The sequence below is a fragment of the Triturus cristatus genome, chromosome 2_1 (assembly GCF_964204655.1).
Source record: "Triturus cristatus chromosome 2_1, aTriCri1.1, whole genome shotgun sequence".
Lineage (NCBI taxonomy): Eukaryota > Metazoa > Chordata > Amphibia > Caudata > Salamandridae > Triturus > Triturus cristatus.
In genome coordinates, this window is record NC_140581.1 from 1,129,445,649 (window position 1) to 1,129,463,262 (window position 17,614).

Here is a 17,614-nt window from a genome sequence, read left to right on the forward strand (position 1 = left end):
CGATTTCCTGTGGCACTAGGCAGGAGTGTCCACTGTCTCCACTCCTCTTTGTACTAGCGATAGAGGCACTAGCACAAAGTATTAGACAGTTGGTGGCTAACTGGTGTATTTTGCAAGGTCCCCGTCAATATGCTGTTTCTCCGTATGCAGATGACATGATCGTATAAGTACGAGACCTTATTATGGACCTCACAACCCTAGCCTCCCTGCTTACATCGTTTGGGGATCTCTCTGGCATACATGTAAACCACGCTAAATCTCACGCTTTTGCCTTCTGAGAATGCCCCTTGGGAGACACCCTGCCATTAGGCCCACACATAATAACCAATGGCCCACTTATTTTTCACTACCTTGGGATACAGATATACAGGACTACTGCTGATCTGCGGGATGGTAATCTTATCAAGACCATTGCCTCTCTCCGTTCCTAAGTACGGTTCTGTTTCACACTCGCCATCTTGGTGGTAGACCGCCTGCCACTCTCAAACATGGTGATGCTACCCCATCTTTTATACTTTTTTTGTAAATCTGCCTGTAGTAATTTCAACAATCTGTTTTAAACAACTTAGTACTTTACTTATTGATCTGATCTGGGGACCAGGTAGGCGCAGAGTGAGCTTGTTCAAATTACAGCTACCGCCGACAGAGGGGGGGGGGATGGGCGCTCTGGACTTTCTGGCTTATTGTTATGCGGGCCAATTCCAATGGCTGACTTACTGGCTTGCAGGGCCCCACCTAACTGAAATAGATTGCACTCCACATATGCTCCGAACAGGTTGCTACCGGGAGCAGCGCGTCCACCCGATTGCCGCTACCCTTAAGTAATGCACTCACTTATTGGAAGCAGGCCCTGAAAAACACGGCAACCCCAGCCATGTATGCACCCAATAAACCATTGAAGGGATTGCAGGCTCCATTGGGTTCATTCACAGTTGCTGGATTAGAACCCTGGGAGTCAGGAAGTATATACACAACAAGGGACATGTTTTTTGACTGAGGGCTTGCAATACACCAGGATCTTATCCATACCCTGGGAATGCCAAACTCCCTCTTCCTCACTCATTCTAATGTTACTCATTATGTTCATATGCACTGGGCACGAACGGGGATGGAACCCGGGAACGCGCTCTCTCACACAAGCGCTCTACGAGATGGGCACTGGTCGTCACCTCGTGAAGTAACTATACAAAGGCTTGCGTACACACTTGTAAATTTCCCTAGCCCTCCTCTGAGTTTCGAGGGCCCTACATGACAAAAAGTGGCGCTTTCTCCTTGAATACCCCACCAAACTTCCCTGTAATTCCCGATTCAAATGTATTCAATTTACACTGCTATACAGAGTTTATTTCACACCACACAAGATACACAAAATCTAACCCACGGCACGCCCAGGGTGCCCTAGGTGACCCTGCAGACCTGGTGGCATGCTTTGTTCATGACCTTCCTTGCAAGCTCATTTGACGGATGTACATACTGCTCTAGCGGTGTTGGCGTAAGCTCCCCAATGGAATTCAATGGAATTCAATTGAACATTGCCTGCTGGGTTCGTACCCGGGCCCCCAAAAACCTCCGAGACACTGTCCCATTTCTTGGATTTTGCAAGTTTGTTAGCGAAGAGACAAATTACTAGATGATGAAAATCCCTCCGGACCCCTTTAGCGACTAGTTGGCATGAGGAGGTTACGCATCGGCGCATAGCCAAGGACAGGCCTAACGCAGGAAAGAATACAGCGGACTCCGGAAGCAAAACATAGCCATGGAATGGGAAGCTCTTCTAAAAAGATTTAGGTCTCAAGTGGAAGGGACCTAACCACCATTCTGGGATGGACCAGGACCGTTTATTACACTTCCCGCCCCCCCACTCCTCCTCCGGCAGACCACTGGAATCGGAACACATGGGCAAGATGACTTACTCACTCGGTGAGACCCCGACTCTTCGTGGTATTGTTGCAAGACCTCTTCCCCATCTGCCTCCCCATGGCCCTCTTAACCAACATCACAGTCTGGCTAATTGCATCATGCCAGCGACTAGTTGGAGTTAGGGTGGGGGGTATATTTGGTTGTTTCCTCTTCCCTTTTATCTCCTTTGCTTACATTTTAGATATACGAGAAACGTACATATTCTCGGTCCAAAAGTCACATATACGTTAAAGACTGATTTTTGGATAAATGTCTAAGTACCAAAGTGCTATGCTTGTCTACGCACCAATTACTGGGATGCCATAGTTTGTATCTCCAGCAAGCTGTAATAACCACTGTGAATGTCGATAATAAGTGCTGATATATATTGTTTCCTTATATTCTTTTTTTCTCTTTCTTGGAAGAATCAATAAAATCTATTTTAAAAAACATCGGGTGAATGTGGGCTTTCCGTAGAGTTTAGGGTGAGTATGTGTCTTAGGGTGAAAAGTGTTACAGCAAGCAAATGATGGATGGAATGCTGACAATGCAAACATTCTCCCCCAGTCAAAAGATCTGGGTTAAATCCATTGTTCTTTTGCCCACTGCGCCACCCCAGTTTGGACCCAGCCATATGCAAATCAGTCTTGACCCAGTGCCTCATGGGAACAGTCCAGCCCGAACTGCCAAGCCATGTCTTCCCTGGACTGGAAAATAGCATCCTGGGACCGGTTTCGGGCAAACAGTCCTCATCAGCCAGGCTACCTTGAATCCAGTGGCAAAGAGAGCAAGGGACCCATGTCTGGGCATACCCTGCCAACTTAGGGCGAACAAAGCAAACACAAGGAGATGATGGACATAGCGATGAAACTTTTCAGACATTCACCCCCAGTCACAGATCTGGGTTGAATCCATCATCGTTCTGTAGCTCACTTCGCCACCCCAGTTCGGACACAGCTATATGCAAATCAGTCTTGACCCTGTGCCTCATGGGATCAGTCCAGCCCGAACCCGCAAGCCATGTCTTCCCTGGACCAGAAACAAGCATCCTGGGACCGGCTTCAGGCTAACAGCCCTCATCAGCCAGGCTAGCTTGAATTCAATGGCAAAGTGAGCAAGGGACCCATGTCTGGGCATACCCTGCCAACTTAGGGCGAACAAAGCAAACACAAGGAGATGATGGACGGAGCGCTGAACCTTTTCAGACACTCACCCCCAGTCACAGATCTGGGTTGAATCCATCATCATTCTTTAGCTCACTTCGCCACCCCAGTTCGGACACAGCTATATGCAAATCAGTCTTGACCCTGTGCCTCATGGGAACAGTCCAGCCCGAACTGCCAAGTCATGTCTTCCCTTGACCGGAAACAAGCATACTGAGATCGGTTTCAGGTTAACAGCCCTCATCAGGCAGGCTAGCTTGAATCCAGTGGCAAAGTGAGCAAGGGGCCCACGCCTTGGTATACCCAACCGAATTAAAGCGAACAAAGCAAACACAAGGAAATGATGGACGGAGCACTGAAACTTTTCAGACACTCACCCCCAGTCACAGATCTGGGTTGAATCCATCATCGTTCTTTAGATTACTTCATCACCCCAGTTCGGACACAGCTATATGCAAATCAGTCTTGACCTTGTTCCTTATGGGAACAGTCCAGCCCGAACTGTCAAGCAATGTCTTCCCTGGAATGGAAACAAGCATCCTGGGACCGGCTTCGGCCTAACAGCCCTCATCAGCCAGTCTAGCTTGAATCCAGTGGCAAAGTGAGCAAGGGACCCACGTCTGGGCATACCCTGCCAACTTAGGGCAAACAAAGCAAACACAAGGAGATGATGGACAGAGCGCTGAAACTTTTCAGACACTTACCCCCAGTCACAGATCTGGGTTGAATCCATCATCGTCCTTTAGCTCAATTCGCCACCCTAGTTCGGACACAGCTATATGCAAATCAGTCTTGACCCTGTACCTCATGGGAACAGTTCAGCCTGAACTGCCAAGCCATGTCTTCCCTGGACCGGAAACAAGCATCCTGAGACCGGTTTCGGGCTAACAGCCCTCATCAGCCAGGCTAGCTTGAATCCAGTGGCAAAGTGAGCAAGGGACCCACGTCTGGGCATAACCTGCCAACTTAGGGTGAAAAAAGCAAACACAAGGAGATGATGGACGGAGCACTGAAACTTTTCAGACACTCACGCCCAGTCACAGATATGGGTTGAATCCATCATCGTTCTTTAGCTCACTTCATCACCCCAGTTCGGACACAGCTTCATGCAAATCAGTCTTGACCCTGTGCCTCACGGGAACAGTCCAGCCCGAACTGCCAAGCCATGTCTTCCCTGGACCGGAAACAAGCATCCTGGGACTGGTTTCGGGCTAACAGCCCTCATCAGCCAGGCTAGCTTGAATCCAGTGAAAAAGTGAGCAAGGGACCCACGTCTGGGCATACCCTCCCAACTTAGGGCGAACAAAGCAAACACAAGGAGATGATGGTCGGAGCGCTGAAGCTTTTCAGACACTCACCCCAGTCACAGATCTAGGTTTATTGTTCTTTTTGTATTTGTCACCCTGGGTGGGATGGGTGTACCCAGACGTGTGTCCCGTGCTCTCCATGCCACTGGAGTCAAGCTATCCTGGCTGATGAGGGCTAAAAGCCCAAAAACGGTCCTAGGATGCTTATTTCCAGTCCATGGAGGACCTCGCTTGGCAATTCGGGCTGTACTGTTCCCATTGGGCGCAGGGTCAAGACTGATTTGCATATGGCTGGGTTCACACTGGAATGGCATGGTGAGCAAAAACACAAGGGATTTAGGCCCAGATCTCTGTACTGGGGTGAATGAATGACATTGTTCTGCATTCTGTCCATCAATTGTTCTTTTTGCATTTGTCGCCCCGAGTGGGACGGGTATGCCCAGACTTGGGTCCCGTGGTCTCCATGCCACTGGAGTTCATCTATCCTGGCTGATGAGGGCTGAAAGCCCGAAACCGGTCCTAGGATGCTTGTTTCCAGTCCAGGGGGGACCTGGCTTGGCAGTTCGGGCTGGACTGTTCCCATTGGGCGTAGGTTCAAGACTGATTTGCATATGGCTGGGTCCAAACTGGAATGGTATGGTGAGCAACAAAACAATGGATTTAGGCCCAGATCTCTGTACTGTGGAGAATGTATGACATTGTTTTGCATTCAGTCCATCGAATGTTCTTTTTACTTTTAGAAAGTGGGTGTTTTCTTGCCTAACCATTCTGTGCCTTTCCCTGTCTGCTGAATACACATCTGGGTTAGGATGACTGCTGGGCTGTTTGTGCATTCACTCTAGACAGTCACAAAAAGGGAGCTGAGATGTGCCCTGCATATCCTGGTGGCCTTCCTGAGCTAGAGTGGTTGGAGGAGTTGACACTGACATCTGAATAGGGCTGTGCCTGTCCTCACACAAAGCGGTCTACACCTCCCCCCGCTTAATGTGTCTGGAGCCAGGCCAGAGAAAGGCAGGGTCTTGTGCACTACCTAGACCTTCCTTTGAAGTTTGCCTACTTCAAATGCTGAATTGAGTATAAGTACTAGACCTCTAACATCATATAGTCAGAGCACTTCTGGATTGAGGACATCCTGATGGGAAGAAGAGCTGGATGCTGTCAGGAGAAACTGTCACTCTGCTGTGTTGGCCTGCTGCTTCTGTCCTGGGAGTAAAAAGACTGGACTTGACTTTCTACATTCTGCTTCCTGAGATTCCCCAGGGCTTGAGTTGAGCTTGCCTCCTGTTTAGAACTCAGGGCCATCAAAGACTTCGCCTACCAGCACCTGGGCTCTCTTGCCTTGAGTCTTGTCTTGTCAATTGGTGCCAAATCTACTTAGTTCCTAGGCCCTTGGAAGGGGGTTCTGGTGCAAGAAGAAGAAGAAATCAATGCATTGGCTCACAGTGTCATTCAGAAGCTGTGCATTCTTGCAAAACTTGCTGCTTTGTTGCTGTCTTCACCAAAGCGTGGTTCCTGCTCGATGCAATGACCACGACTTACAACGCAGGCCCCAGCTTTCTGTCGCAGCGCCTCTGAGGGATCGCCGCTGCATTAGTTTCAAGCGCTGCATCACTGAAGTCTGTGACGCACCGCTCCTACTCTGACACAATGCAATTTGTGTCGTTTTGGTCTTGTTTTATTCAGATAAATATTGGCTATGTTTCTAAACTGGAGTGGACTCCCTTTGTAGTGTTTGCACTGTGTTACTGTGTGTGCAGGTTCAAATACTTTACACATTGCCTCTGGGATAAGCCTGACTGCTCTGTGCCAAGCTACCAAGTAGGTGTGCAGGGGTTATCTTAGGTGTGTGACTCTTAGATGTGTGAGTGTGTGTGTATATATATATATATATATGTATATATATATGTGTGTGTGTATATATACATATATGTACATATATATTATCTACTGGCGGTCGCCAGTAGATAGTTATAGTTAGGACCGTGTTTCCATAGGAAATCCGCAACATTCTATTTGGAATAACTTTGGCGCCGGTTGACGAATCCTCGCGAATTTTTCAAAACTAATGGGGCTCTACGCTCCGCTCCTACCCTGAAAGTCTCGGGGGGATTCGTCAAGCGGGGGCTGAGAAAAAAGGGGGGTCCCAAAACGCGTTTTCCCCATGCATTTTCCCATAGGACCTTTAGTCCGAGCTACAGCCCGAACGGCTGAACAGAATTACTTGAAATTGGGCAGAGAGGTAGTCCTCAGGTCAGGGATGTGCCTTTTGCAGGTCTGGTGTAAATCTGTTCAGTAGGTCCTGAGAAAATAGCATTAAAAACAATATATATATCTGTAAGCGCGCTCCGTGCGCTTACGGTAAGCTTACCGTACGCGTACGGTGCCGTGCGCGAGCTCAATTCTGATTGGTGGTTACATGACTGTAAACATTCGAATCGGTCGAAATCAGAAAGTATCGGCCGCCATTTTCTGTCTCTCGCACTGAAAAACAAAGGTTGATAACATGAAAAGGGGGCAACGAAGAGAGTTGCAGACCCCCTAGCGTTCGTCAGGGGGTTCACGAAGGGCCAAAAAGTATGAAATATAAATTTAATAATTTTTAAAAAAAATCACGGAGTGCGCGTACGGTAAGCTTACCGTACGCGTACGGTAAAAAAAAAAAAAAAAAAAAAAAAGAATTAACAATCGCATTTAATATATAAATCTAAGGACCCCCAAGGGAGAAAAAAACAATTGATATTTTGTAAAAAATGGCGAGGCGTGCACGGTACGAAATGCGCAACGTGGGCGCTCGGTGGTAGCATTTAAAAAACCGTACAAATTCACTGAAAAAACCATAGGTTTCACACACGTTATAGTTAGGAATTAGCATTTAAAAAACCTTGCAAATTCACTTAAAAAACCATGGGTTTCACACATGTTATAGTTAGGTGGATATTTCACTCATAAAAAACCAATGAAATTCCCCCGTTATAGTTAGTTCAGATAACTATAACTCACGCGGCCGCCACTCTATCACAAGGATGATGTCATCAGTGATGTCATGAGTGATGCCACTGACCATGTCATGAGTGATGTAATATGTGACGTCATCAGCAGTGGATTGCGGGCGCGCGAGTTATAGTTATCTGAACTAACTATAACGGGGGAATTTCATTGGTTTTTTATGAGTGAAATATCCACCTAACTATAACATGTGTGAAACCTATGGTTTTTTAAGTGAATATATATATATATATATATATATATATATATATATATATATATATCGTGATAGTGGCTAATCACGTATAATTTTATTCACCAAATTTCCCCTCGGGAATAACGCACTCCACGGACTTCGTGTTCTTCAGTCCTTTATTTAAAAGCGCTGGCAGACCGGTTTCGGCAACAAGCCTTCATCAATGCCTCAAGCGTGTGTAGTCACAATGCCCCCATTGGTGAATAAAATTATACGTGATTAGCCACTATCACGACAAACGACACCCGCTCGCAAGTTGTTCGGGAGCAAGTGGAAATCAGTGATAGAACTTTATGTGAGCTTCCAGAACCGCCGCCACTTTCTAACGAGGTGCCATTGCCGGCACTTAGCCGTCACTTACTACAAGGCGAAGGACTCCAGTTACCAAACAGGAACCTGCCATGACACCCCGAAACCAAGTGGAGCACGGCAGGGCAAAGATCATTCTTCAGTCGCCCCCAGGTTGGTGAGTGAGTTCAGCACAAGACATGGACAAGGTTCTCACTTAGAGGCTAATTGACTTTGTCCATACTGACATGGCGGACTTTTTGGATACGTGAACTGTCGCTTTCATGGTCCGTCATCACTTACACTGACTTCCATAAATAATGAGGAAGCGCGCCAAGATATTTAAAAGTGGTAAAGACGCATGCATTGTAAGGACGCTTGCATTGTAAAGGCATGCATGGTTCCATCATACATCCATGAGCACCAGTTACATAACACAAGGACACATGCATTGTTTACAGGCACAGGGAAACTAAGTGATTTGTACAGAATCACAGGATGTAGAGCCCATGCCAAGACTCAAACCTGATTCCCCAGTTCCAAAGTCGGCAGCTTCTACCATTAAGTCCACATCCTAAGTAGAGGGAGAACGACAGGCAGAAGCCTCATAAAAGCTCAGCTCGTTATGGGCTTAAGGTTTCAAGAGGAGGACCTCGAGCTGAGCCAGAGCCTGGATTCAGACTCGGGTCTGGTTCAAGCTTTCAGTGACTCGCCCACCTCTACACAAATGCACACACAATCATGCACTCACATACAGGCAAGTACACATGGGAGCACAAAAATTACTACACGCACACAAATATAACTTTCATGTGCAGACTGAGTAAGGAGAGCATAAAATGCGACTGGGCATCACTGTGCCAGTTTACAGCCTTGGGCATCTCCTTATTACAATGTTATATCAACTGTGGGGTAGCAGCCAGCTTAAATCTGAGTACCCTGGTAATCTGTGAGTCGTGTAAATAAGTGGCAAAGATGAGCACAAAACTGAATTTCATTTCTAAAATATGTTTAAACAAGCATTTACAATGCAATGGTCTCGGCATTGGTAAAGTTAAAGCTATTGGCATTGCTCATGACATTATTTTTGTTTTGAAAACATTTAAAGAAACGGCATTGTTATTTACAATGTCAATAGCTTAATCACTCTCAAATGCGAAACCTATTGCATTTGCACTCACACACAGAGCCACACACACACACACTGATTAAGCTATTGACATTGTAAATAACAATGCAGTTTCTTTACATGTTTTAAAAACAAAAATAAACACAAATAATGGCATGAGCAATGTCAATAGCTCTAACTTTAACAATGCCGAGACCGTTGCATTGTAAATGCTTGTTTTAAGGGGGCCTCGAACGGGTCTCTATCGGCTAAGTCTTGATTTCACCTCATGCGTCTTTTATCCACCTTCAGACAGTCCCTATCCCTTTATCTAATTTTGTCGTTCTCCCCTGTCTTCTCTCTATGTCACTGATTTTTTTACGTCTTTCTCTTACTCCTTTTCCCACCTTTTGTATTGTTTCTTTGTTGCTCTGGGTCAAAGTTTGATAAGTTAATATAAGGGCTTTCCCCCAAAATGAGTGCTGGTGGCCTCCACCGGAAACCACCGGCTCAAATTAAGCATTGTCTAAGAGCCATAGGAAAATGTACTCTCCGACCACAACGAACCAGAATTTGTGGTGAAAGGATGTAATCGCTTTGCATTGCATGCGCAAATGGCGTGCAGCAAGCAATGATCTGTCCTGACGCGTTCCAGTAGTGAGACCGACCCTGTAGCCGGACACATTGGGAGTTACGATTTGTTTGGTGTGAATTAGATTGCCAATTCATGTATGGACAATATCTGGGAGTTGGAGCATAAACCTGAGCCGAATAAATAAAGAGGTCACAAACCGAAAATATTTTCGGTCACATTTTAGCGTTGGCTGAGTGGGCGTGACTGAAGTGCCAGTGCACTGTGCCGAGAGATGTGCTGCAAATTTTATATTTTTGTAAAACATTTATTTGAGAGGTCCAGCGTGCGCCAACGGTTAGTCTTTTCTGTCACTTTTGTGCTATGATCTCCCAAGCTGCGAGAAATCTCTGAAGTATGGTCCAACCCCACCTCAACCCTTCCCCAGGGATTCCACCCTATCGCTCCCGATCCCCACAATAAAAGGATAGTGAGAGAGTGTCGCTAATGAGTGCTGTTTAATAGGGACACCGGCCATTGACAGCGCCTAGAAAACACTGCACAAAAGACAAAGGCAATACACCAAACATACGGTCCTTACAACGTGACGTGTTACACAGAATTACATATCCAAATACAAACACGCATTCAAGCTTAGGGTGGCATAAGGCCGATTGTAATCTTTAGTTTTACCAGAAGGTGAATTGGCCCCTGGACGCCTTTCTTTAACACAGGGTGCACTCTGGGAGATGCAGTCCCTGTTCAGATAAACGGAAGCAAGTGTACTAACATCTATGAAAACAGCGATGTGTACAAAGTTAAGCCAAGGCTAGAGAAGTGGGGTTCAGATAACCTCACAAAAAACTGAATATTAAATGCGACCCGCCACATTCACGCGCAGAAACATGCCGACAGCTCTCTCGCGCACATACAGACCAGTCAGGAAGCAGTCAGCCTTGCCATACACACATACAGATCATATACGTAACAATATGGTACTATTTACTCCACACACCTGTCATGTTGCTATTAATTAGCACACGTACAAATCCATCGCCCATATGTAGAGATCTAATCATACAGACCAGCACATCTACTCATACGTTTCGTACGATATGCGAACACTCGCCCTACACGCATCAATTACATATACACGCTCCAAACCTGCTCCATTCACACACACACACACCTTTCGCCATTCACACAGACTTTGCAATGCATATTGATTCATACATGCATCGCACACATACATACCATGCACATACAGAATTACCATGCACACAGACCCATCACATGCAGACGCAAACACAAGACTCCCCGCACGGCCACAGGCAGACCATGATATACCTGCTCATTTACAGACACTGCAAACAGGCTACGCTTCACAGGCAGCACAGTACCTAGACACAGAGACTCACTAGAGTAACCCTTCGTACCCCGTGCCTTGCTTTTACACGCAGATTCCGGGGCCTCTTACCTGCATCAGTGGCTCTGCGCGTTGTGACTCGGGTGCTGGGTCTGACCACCTCCGCTGGCTACGGGCTGCACAATGTCTCTGCTCTCCCAGCCTTTCCGTGTTTTGGAAGGGTTTTTCTCGGTAGGACGCCTGGAAGCTAGGATTGCAAAAGTACATGTTGCAACCAACCAGGAAGTTAGTCAGTAGCAAAATTGTAATAGAAGTAGGACTATAACTGCGCGAACCCATAGCATCCTCTTAAACGTGGCGGCCATGATATATTGAATTGCCTATAATATGAAGTAGTCTTAAATATTTTTCTTTCCAACACAATGAAATGTTAGGTTTATTATCAAATATTAAAGTGAAATAATTCGTTTACACAAGATGCAAAAATAAATACAGGGGTTTTATCTTGTTGTCCTCTAACATTATACGTGAAAGGAACGTCAATGCTCTAGTTGACTGTTTAAACCGTAGTTTTACTTTTGGTTGTCTTAGTTTGTGCTAACTTTACAGTAAACTTGCAAATTGCTTTCAACGTGGTTGAAGGTTTGTACGCGAGCACGGCCCTGCCTACGTACTCCCATCTGAGCGTGATGAGCTGCAATGGAGGGAACGAATGAGCTACTCAGGAACAGTGGCGCCAGTATTAATTCTGAATCAGTGGAAGGTAGCGAGAGATAGAGAGTTGCACCACGCTCGAATGCCTTACTACTGAAAAAATGAGGTAAGGCAGAAAATTAAAACGGCGATGAGAAGTTGTGACCGCATGATACGGCGGTGGTGGAACTTTTTACGGCGTTGTTTAGGGTTGAAACTGCGCTCTTCTGTATCAATGAGGCTTGGTGGGGCGGTGCAGGGTAATGCGGACCCCGGTGAAGGCTTAGTCTCCGAGCTCTCAAATTTCAAATTTGGTGGGTGATTAAGTTATCAGGCCGTTTGATCTTTTCCATTTGAGAACTTGTAGTCTTGGATTTGCAGCGTGATAAATGACTGTGAGAGTACTAGCATTTGTTTACTTGGTACGATATGCGAACAGTCGCCCTACACGCATCAATTACATATACACGCTCCAAACCTGCTCCATTCACACACACACACACCTTTCGCCATTCACACAGACTTTGCAATGCATATTGATTCATACATGCATCGCACACATACATACCATGCACGTACAGAATTACCATGCACACAGACCCATCACATGCAGACGCAAACACAAGACTCCCCGCACGGCCACAGGCAGACCATGATATACCTGCTCATTTACAGACACTGCAAACAGGCTACGCTTCACAGGCAGCACAGTACCTAGACACAGAGACTCACTAGAGTAACCCTTCGTACCCCGTGCCTTGCTTTTACACGCAGATTCCGGGGCCTCTTACCTGCATCAGTGGCTCTGCGCGTTGTGACTCGGGTGCTGGGTCTGACCACCTCCGCTGGCTACGGGCTGCACAATGTCTCTGCTCTCCCGGCCTTTCCGTGTTTTGGAAGGGTTTTTCTCGGTAGGACGCCTGGAAGCTAGGATTGCAAAAGTACATGTTGCAACCAACCAGGAAGTTAGTCAGTAGCAAAATTGTAATAGAAGTAGGACTATAACTGCGCGAACCCATAGCATCCTCTTAAACGTGGCGGACATGATATATTGAATTGCCTATAATATGAAGTAGTCTTAAATATTTTTTTTTCCAACACAGTGAAATGTTCGGTTTATTATCAAATATTAAAGTGAAATAATTTGTTTACACAAGATGCAAAAATAAATACAGGGGTTTTATCTTGTTGTCCTCTAACATTATACGTGAAAGGAACGTCAATGCTCTAGTTGACTGTTTAAACCGTAGTTTTACTTTTGGTTGTCTTAGTTTGTGCTAACTTTACAGTAAACTTGCAAATTGCTTTCAACGTGGTTGAAGGTTTGTACGCGAGCACGGCCCTGCCTACGTACTCCCATCTGAGCGTGATGAGCTGCAATGGAGAGAACGAATGAGCTACTCAGGAACAGTGGCGCCAGTATTAATTCTGAATCAGTGGAAGGTAGCGAGAGATAGAGAGTTGCACCACGCTCGAATGCCTTACTACTGAAAAAATGAGGTAAGGCAGAAAATTAAAACTGCGATGAGAAGTTGTGACCGCATGATACGGCGGTGGTAGAACTTTTTACGGCGTTGTTTAGGGTTGAAATTGCGCTCTTCTGTATCAATGAGGCTTGGTGGGGCGGTGCAGGGTAATGCGGACCCAGGTGAAGGCTTAGTCTCCGAGCTCTCAAATTTCAAATTTGGTGCGTGATTAAGTTATCAGGCCGTTTGATCTTTTCCATTTGAGAACTTGTAGTCTTGGATTTGCAGCGTGATAAATGACTGTGAGAGTACTAGCATTTGTTTACTTGGGAGTTAATTGTTGCCGGAAGACATAAAATAATACTGCTTTAGAAACACATTAACTTTTATTGACGATCGACCTTAGCAAGAATACAACGGAAGCACATTTCTCACTTACTACTCGACTTGGAGTGAAGAAGTGTGAGTTTAGCACGGATATCCAAGTGGACGGGGATGACACACCACCGCCTTTCTCCGAGGCACAGCAGAAAATGCCTCGGAGAAAGGGAGTGTCCTTTTCGGATTGGGGGGCGTGTTTTGCTGTTGTCTCCTCCCTGTGACTTCTCGCAAAAAACACGCCCCCCGATCCGAAAAGGACGGGGCAGGATTAGAGTGACGGAACCTCTTCTCCAATGGCTGGCCAGCATTTATTAGGCCAGCCAATGGAGAACAGGGAAGAAGAGGGGCGGGTTCAAGCCCCTCTTCACCCAAGTCATTATGTCTCGCGAGCGAGTCTGCGCAAGCGCAGCCATCGCTAGCCGAGACCTAAAAAGGGGTCAATGGAGAGGATGTGGCATAATGGTCAGAGGCACTGGCGTAACAAAACTTGAGAGGGCCTCCCTGCAAGGTTTGTGGAGGGGCCCCCCTCCGGGCTCAATCAAGAGCTCTCCGGCCAGAGTGCTTTGCTGAGGGGGCCCCTTGAGCTTGGGGGTCCCCCGCACCACAGGGGCTTGTATTACGCCTCTGGTCAGAGGTCCATAATATGTGTAATTAAATGTACTGATGTTCATTTCATTATTACAGTTACCCCTGAAGAAGGGCTCTTAAGCCCAAAATGTGAATGATGCCACCCAAGATGAACTGTGGATTCCTACCTTCTTTAGAACATAGCAACTGGTGTGCATTTGTTTTGCATTTGAAAAAATTAGGAATCACTCAGACTTTGATGTGAATTAAAACATAGAAAAATGTGTGAAAATATAATAGATTCAAACGGGATTAAAATGGATTACTTTACAAAAAATTAGTATTTGGAACATTTCATGACTTTGCGGTGAGACTTGCAGCTGGAGCGACACGACGTCTATCACTTGCGTTGATAATGGTCAGAGCTGCTAACTTGGGAACCAGGTTCGAGTCTCGACGTCGGCTCAACATCTTGTACTTACTGGTAAATCACCTAATCTCCCCATGCCTAAAAAATGAATGTGTCCTTGTGTAATGTAACTTTTGCTCATGTTAAGCTATCCAGTACCTTCGGATCGAGTTTGTGCTATACAAAACTGAAGAAAAAAACACTTATTAAAGGATGTTGGGCCCAACTTACAACTGGCTAGTTGCACGTCTGAAACATACAGTGTGCATATGGGAGGCTTGCAAAAGACCTTCACCGAAAGCAGATCCGCTGATCCACAAAGAATACGTGCATGCTTTGTGAGAGGCACACCCATTTTTTACAAGAGTTACACGTGCCAGAACTCCCTGCATAACAAATAGTAATGCAGCTAATGTAAAATGAAGAACTGGGAGTGCAGCAATATGAATTAATACTTTGTTTTCTGTAGGCTCGCGAATTCATTTGGATTGAAGCACAGGAGCCTGCTGTGCCGTTCTCCAACACCCACGTGGATGATGCTAGTTCATCTAAGAGGAAAGGGCCTCTGGTGGGGGGCCAGGGGGGTGGTTGTTGGGTAAGTCAGCCATCCGCTGAAATGCATTTTGTCCAAATTTCTGAGACAGAGAAAAACGTATAAAAATGCAGTGCATTAGCACAGGAATACAGGGCACGATAGAGCTTTATAAGTGGTCAGATGTGACCTACTGTATACCTTGTGCATTACTCCAAATCAGACCAGCACTCAATGAGACTGGCTTGGGGAAGGGTTAGGGAGGGCGCGTCTGTGAGCGCATCCATTTCGGACCTGCCCCGCGCCATATGTGAGTGACTTTTTTGTAATGGGCTCACGCAATTCTGCCTTTTTTGAGTCTGGGTTGACAGTGCAGCCATTGACTGACCTTATGTGATCAACAGAAAAAGGGTCTTTCAAAAGTACAACTGAGAGAGGGGATTGGGCTCCGCCTGCATGTTGTTTTTCTCAGGAGCGGTCAGTGCAGGCAAGAGCTGTGAGGCAGTGGGGCTGGGTGGAGATTTTGACAGATGAGAACGAGGGAAAATTGATTATTTATTTAATTTTCCCTTGTGATCCTCAGTCGAATCCCCCCCAACCCGGCCCCACCGCTCTTACCTGCACGGACCGCTCCTGGGTTTTCTTGAGTGTAGCAGTAGGTTTGTGCTTCCTCTAAAAGAGAGATTGTATGGCACTTTTCACTTTGTGGAAAAGATTAGACTCAAAGCAGGAATGAGTTGGGTATGATGGCAAGTCAAGGATCAAGGCTATAGGCCTGATCGGTTTATTTTGAAAAGTTATGAAAAAGGCAGTGGGTCTGATATGTTATTGTAAAAAGTATATGTTAAAATGAATATGAATTTAATGGTAGATTATTTATTACTCCGAAGAGAGGTATTTCGTTACATACTTGTTGTTTATTTTTACATGCATAATACAAGCTGGAGTCAAAAATACGGTTTAGACTCAGGCTTGTTAAGTCAATCTTAAGCTGCTTCCTTAAACAAGCTTTACGAAAGATAATAAAAAAAAGTCCTCAACACATTAAAAGAAACCCTCCAAGCGTTCTGCAGAAGGGAGAGTTTAAATCACTGTGCGCTCTTCCAATTTGTCCTGTTTGTCTGCTGAGTAATGAGTGAAACGAGTTCTTCCCTTGGCATTTTGAAACTAATTTAAACTTTGAAACCTCGATGCTGCTGGTGGTAGATTTGAAGAACTGAGAAAGCGCTCCTTCTGTGGGAGGAAGGGCCTGGGAGTCAGGGAATTCTGCAAGGGGCACTAATTAAACTTGACCCATCTCCACAGCCCTCAATCAGAGCCCAGGGGCTCTAACAATGGCTGTAATGAGCAGGCTGAAGAACAAAGGACACAGGCTTCAGAATCCACCCCTTCAATCTGAAAGCTTGTCATTGTTTCTGGAACAAGAATTGTAGTAGCGCCAGTGTTTGCATGCAGAATTCTAATCAAATAATAGTGGAAACAGACACAAACACGAAGACAAAAGAGAACCTACAGCAATCCAGCACACATCGTTCTAAGGGTGGAAAAGAATTGATCCCTCAAGCGTAGTTGGGTAGCGCAAAAAAAGAAGAGGAGAAGATCAATGAGTATATTTAGAATTATATCTGAGCTCCACACTGGCTTGGACTTCTACTAATTGGACTATGAGAATTGAGGATGCCCCAGTTTATAAAATGTCCTCTTCGGTGACTTCAGCTATTAGTCACGCATCTACTTTGGTGTGTGTTGGAGTTCAATTGCTTTCTTGTAAAGAAAACAGTTATGTCTGAAATATTTCAATTTCTCTTAACCAGTCTTATTCTGACAATAGAAGGATAACTTTCCAAAAGGTATCCATACTAGGCTAGCAGGTGAAGGTGCCACTGTGAAAGGGATGGAATTGTGGTACCCGGAGAGTCACTCACAGCTCAATTCACAAAGATTTGTTCTGTGAGCAAGTGTGACATAATCCAATACATGCTGGTGTATGTCACTCTCAAGTTGGGGGCAAGTCAAACAGAAACAAATATGTGACCCTGTCCCAAAACCTGGAATCTCTGCTAATGTCGCCTTAGTGGTCTTTAACCCTCCAGTGCAGATGTGCTAAATCAAGGCATTTGATCACCAGGCCATGCCCATTGCACGCACAAGGATTTATCATTTTCTGTGATTAAATGTTGGCTTTGTAGAAAGTATGCTGCTATCCTCTAGACCAGGAATCTCCATCACTGGCCCAGGAAGGTCAGATCTATGCATATTTCCAAGATGCCCACTCAGCGGGTACACAAGTCAATGTACACTTCTTGAGCATAAATGTAATTTTTGAAGATCATAAAATAATAGCCTTTCTAAATCTACCCTGGACAACCCTGCCCTAGACCGACAATTCCCTTGAAAACATTTACCCCCACTGAATTCCTAATTAATACTTTCACGTTTCTATATTCCAACAGATTAATTTCTTTGTTTTTTAAAAGATGAGAAACATAGTTTTAGCTTTCTTTCTGTTGCAGCATCGTCAGGTTTAGCTCTAAATAAATTCACAAATATGACGTTTAATAGGAGATCCATACAATTAACAGGAACCCCTTGTGATTTTGTACTAAGAAAGGAGCTTTCAACA

At 45.5% G+C, this 17,614-nt stretch overlaps 1 protein-coding gene across 5 annotated transcripts in view; it reads right to left on the reverse strand.

Moving 5' to 3' along the window:
* ARHGAP24 (Rho GTPase activating protein 24) overlaps window positions 1-17,614 on the reverse strand; it is a 1,422,561-nt gene that overhangs the window by 286,432 nt on the left and 1,118,515 nt on the right. The window contains exon 1 of one of the 5 annotated variants that reach the window (XM_085636560.1): window positions 11,055-11,158. The exons of the other annotated variants lie outside the window; for them this stretch is intronic. The gene's annotated coding sequence lies outside the window, so the exon portion shown is untranslated. Of the gene's footprint in view, window positions 1-11,054; window positions 11,159-17,614 lie in introns of those variants that run through there. 5 annotated transcript variants of the gene reach the window in all.